We start from the raw sequence: 5,119 nt of genomic DNA on the forward strand, positions 1-5,119 counted from the left end.
GGACTAGTCTCAGTATAATGCTCCATGCACTCATGCCTTGGAAATTGAACTTGCTATGTTTTTTTTGTCTCAAAGTGTTGTATGTGAGTATATTGAGTGGGATTAGATAAATGTGTAAGTATGGTTATTTGTGTGTGTGCGCGCTTGCATGTGTGTGGGTCGGTGTAAACCTCACTATTTGTCATTATTGGCAAATAAATTTTTATAGGCACCTCCACCACACATGATTACGTTTACATCATCACCAAAAACATAGGAGAAGATATACACTGACAAAGGAAAGTTAATTCCAAAAAGCGAACTCCTAAAAATCATACATGAGCAGCTAAAAAATGAGTAGCCAATTTTTATTGTGTTTTTTTAAAATTTATATATGATCATATATGTGTGTGTGTGTGTGTCTGTATGTATGCATGCATGTAAATAAGTGTATGTATAAATGTGTGTGTGTGTAGCTATCAAAAAGCTTTCAAATATATATATATATATATTTATACAAGCTTTAAATATAACTTCAAAAAAACTATTTAAATAAAAAATAGCTTTAAACAAGTTATAAAAAAAGAGCTTTAAAATTATGTGTGTGTGTGTGTATGCGCGCGCTTTAAAAAGAGCTTCAAAAATTTATTATAATGTAATATATTTATATATGCTTCAAAAAATTATTATAATATAATATATTTATATACGATTTTAAAAATTCTTCAAAGATAGCTTTAAAAAAGCTTTTCAAAAACTTTCAAAAGGCTAGCCAATTTTTTATTGTATTTAAACAAATATATATATACTGCCATCACTCCCCCATCGTTCATCTTCTTGCTCATCAATTTTCAAAACCCTAACCACAACCCTTGTTTCATTTTGCCTCATCTTTACTATACAACACTCAACACCAACGACCTGCATCATGCTACGCAAGTCAAAGCCGTCATGCCTTCCGTCCAGGTGCATGTTCTTTCTTTATGAATTTTTTACAAATATACCTGCAGCATAGGAGGCTACGCCGGCGTGGCCTCCAAAAGGGAGGATTCACTGAAAATCGTCTATTTAAAAAATGTGTTGCATGTTTCCTATTTGGTTTGATGAAGTGCTTGAATAATATTCTACGTGTTTTGCTGTGCTTGCACTTTGATTGGCCTTACTTGAGCGTCTAAAGCTTTAATATATATTTTGATGTGAAAGTAGGTGTTTTCTCAGTGGGGGTGGTGGCTCCTTCTTCTATCTAATGGCCATGGGGTTCCCATCCACCAAGTTCTTGAACTTGAACCCCCTTCTTCACTTTCTTGACCCGGCTTGTAGGTGATCAGCAGCCCTCTGATATGGTAATGGGTGGTAGTGCTTGTGTTTGTTCCAAGCCTCATGTTGTGTGATAAGTTTTGTATCCAATCCTAGAGCATGATGATCGTAGACATCTAATTCTGGAGCATGATCGTAGACATCATGGTGCTCTGACTTAAAAAATTATGCCCTCTTCCTGTTGGCAGGGAAGCCCTCTGCTTAGCCTTTTTCTGGATGTGAGCCTTCAGCCTTGTAGAGGAGTGCCCTGGGCCTACAGAGAGTCCATTTGCTTCATGTCTTGCTTCATGGCCATGTCAAAGACATGGCCATGCAACAAAAATATGGCCCTGGGAGGCCGCGCTAAATACATGGCCATGGCTTGCCTTATGGCCATGAAGCAAACCCATTTACTTGTCATTTTCATAGAGTTTAGGTCTTTGAAGGATAAACTTCAATGTGAATGTAAAGGGCACACTTCACTACCATAAGGAAACTATTACTATAAAAGTTTAAGTCTTTCTGAGGATAAACTGCAATGTGAATGTAAAGAGCACACTTAAACACCATAAGGAAATAAAGTTGCACAATATGCTTTCTCCTATCAATGTGTTTCACTCAATGGATATCTCAGTTATCACTGGCTTGAACTTAATAGCTACAAAAACCTTCTAATAATCGTATCATGTATGGCATACTTTTAATGTTTTCTCGTATCAATGTGTTTCACTCAATGGATATCTCAATTATCACTGTCTTGAACTTAATAGCTACAAAAACCTTTTGATAATCATATCATGTATGGCATACTTTTAGCAATGCACATCTCAATGGTACAATGTGTCACTAATAGAATCTATCGTTAAAAATGCTATGGCATGCATGATATCATATTTATAGAAGAAAAGATAATTAAATATATGTAAGGAATATTTAAATGATTTGAGAAATAGTCACTCATTTTAGTAAGAGAGTATCTTGACGAAACCCATGGTTGACATGCATATGATTCAGAATGGTAGGTTCACCATTTGCTTGTTGGTTTCTTGAGGTATTGTGAGCATGCACAAAGATTACAATGGTGGAGACATGACATGTTTGAGTCATTCTCTTGTTATCTTGGTTGGAAAATGTGCACAACTCTGGAATGGTTTACTAAACACCAAGATTTATCCTCATAAGGTGGTGTCTATTGAGAAAGTCGTATCTTAAAGTTGAAGATGTACTCATGAAAGAGAAGAGAAGAGAGACATTGTTCAAATTATTTATGCTTGATATATTGAAAAGTATGAACTTAGTTGAAAGCATGCCTATATCTACATGTGGTGTGTTTGGCCTTAAATTAAGGAGTTATAAGTGTTGATTCTCTAATGCGTATTGATGTTTTTGTTTAATGCTATAAGATTGGAATGTTTTAATGTAAATTTATGTGAGATGTATTCCATGTTACATTCTAATTTCAAATTCAAATATTTTCTTGACATTTGAATTGTGTCTATCATCCAGGAGGGGATGTGGAGGCAAGCGTGGGAGAAAGGCAAGAGGAGCAAGGAATACAAACCACGACCTTAAAGAGTTTGGAGGAGATTAGTAAAGTGGTTGAGATAGATTTCTAGGAAGTACATGATGTGGATGAAGAGGTTGAAAGCCATACTATTGATGGTTTGGTGCAAGTAGCAAGTATGAGATGGAGGAGAGGCTAACATGCAAATTGTTCCTTATGTTATGAGATATGAGATTCCTCTTCCAAATGATGACAGGGATGAGAACAAACGTTATATGGCTAGAAGAGAAGATATAATACAAAAAACCAGGCTTTTCAGTTGTTTTCAATGTCCAATAGTTCCACTATGCAGGCTTATTCCATGTGCAAATGTGTTAGGCTTAAAAAGTATGCGTCAAAAAAGTGTCTTCATAGTGTCCATGTGGACATGTGCTAGAGAGAGCACAATGATTAGTGAGGAGATAATGGCAGATTTGGATCCTTTTGGCAAGACATCAACAAGGAATTTAAGGAGGATATTCAGAGAATCCTATAATTGCATATGCTTGCAGGGAGGATGTTTTATGTTTGGGAAGGGAGGATTGGAAGGCTGTAATAAAAGAGAGATTTTCAAATACAAAAGCAAATCATCGTCGTGTTTTGTGTACGATCATAGATCCAACAAGAGAGTGAGATCGCACTTCTATTGAGCTTGCAAAGAAGATGAACTAGTGAGTATATATTTGTCTTTCTTTATCTATGAACAATACAAATATTTGGAAGTCCACTCAATGAATCTAAAATGGTTGTCTTTGAATATATGTATGGGTAGTGTCCTTGTGTCTCCTATAAGACATCAAAAGAAACTTTTGCAAATTTTTTATTTTTGGGTCTTGGTTTTCAGTGAGATAGTTTTATTTTATTTTTATTTTGAATAAACATGCTTTAGTTGGAACAACATTATGAGATGAGATAGCGAATTGTGCAAACATTTGTGTTGCAAATCATGAGGACTACTTAAAGGATCTGCCTAATAGAGATAGGAGTTGATAACTCAGATTAGAAGGAAATACACGAAGGGTGCAGATACATGGTACCCTCTTACTCAGAGATGTCTTGGAAAGGTTGTGTACAATGTGAGTTGTCGCTATGATGCCATCATTTATCAATTGTAAGGTTTTTATATTTGTTGCATGCTTCAAATCTTTGTTGATGTTTTAGGTTTAAATCATACACAATCATTGAACAAGAAGCTTGAGTAGGCAAGATTGACATTGTTTGATGCTGAGGTCAAAAAATTGGAGGAGAAGGAGACTGAGGAATTTTCCTCTCGATATGGTGATAGAATTGGGAAGGTCAAGAAAAGTTGTCACTACCTTTTCGGAGAGTTTCCAAGGAAAGCACGATTAATGTGGTGTTGGAAATGTTAGATTGCAAGCTTTAAAAAAATAGGACAATTTTTGAGCAAGTGCTTTTTTTTCACGTGTCTGTGTCATCTTTTTTTTTAAAGATTCTTAATATAATTGACCCTAAGCATGGTGACGTTGCCTTATGTGACGTTCCCATCGAGTCTAAAATCTATTGGTTGTCTTTGCTGGAGGAAAACAAGACCACCTAATCTATGTTCGACCTTTCTCGAGGAGATCACATATACAGACAATAAGTTATATCCTTCTATTGCACTTTGGCTTAGATCATGGCACACCTTTGTATTGGACTCCTGCATTTGTTGTTCACACATTCTCGTTTTAAGATGTGGGTTGTGTACATATTTGTTTTCATTATGTAGTTGGCTTCGGAGAGAAGTGACTCTAGAAAAACTATTGTAGAGAGCTCAAGATCTGTTGAGAGATTTTGAGAAAGCTCTTAGTGGTATTGTGGTCCTTGAAGATTGTTTGTTGTAAAACTACTATGAAGAGGTGAAGATTGAGAAGAGGAAATGCTTATTTCCTTTGGAGACTCGTGAAGAGACAAAGAACAGAAAGGGTGATGTAACTGCGTTGAAGAAGCTTGATTTGATCTAGATGGCGGCCCACAGATTAGTCTACAGGTAACATCTTCTGTGAATATCTTCTTTATGAGGAGTACAATGGAATCTTATCTAGTTCTTAGTTTATTGCCACAAGTGAAAGAAACCTAGTGCGATTTGTGTGCATGTAAATACATATAGATACTTTGTTTGCTTCAAAGATAAGGGTCATTTGCACACTATGCCAGTTAGATCAAAGTAGTGGTTGATGATTGCAAATGCGGCCACTAGTAGGTACCCTCCACCCATGCATGGATGCTTGAAGTGGGAGATAAAAAAAATTCCATGGTGGATAGACCTAGAGAAGGGTCACGTGTTGGAGAGGGAGAAGG

At 36.1% G+C, this 5,119-nt stretch overlaps 1 long non-coding RNA gene across 1 annotated transcript; it reads left to right on the top strand.

Moving 5' to 3' along the window:
- The first annotated feature begins 814 nt into the window (after window positions 1–814).
- LOC147608698 (uncharacterized) lies at window positions 815–3,097 on the top strand. The gene is made up of 2 exons (XR_015264406.1): window positions 815–945; window positions 2,782–3,097. It is a non-coding gene; the product is annotated as an uncharacterized LOC147608698 (long non-coding RNA).
- The last annotated feature ends 2,022 nt before the right edge of the window (window positions 3,098–5,119 follow it).

This window comes from Cibotium barometz, chromosome 52, assembly GCF_041138505.1.
Source record: "Cibotium barometz isolate CiBa-2024 chromosome 52, ASM4113850v1, whole genome shotgun sequence".
NCBI lineage: Eukaryota > Viridiplantae > Streptophyta > Polypodiopsida > Cyatheales > Cibotiaceae > Cibotium > Cibotium barometz.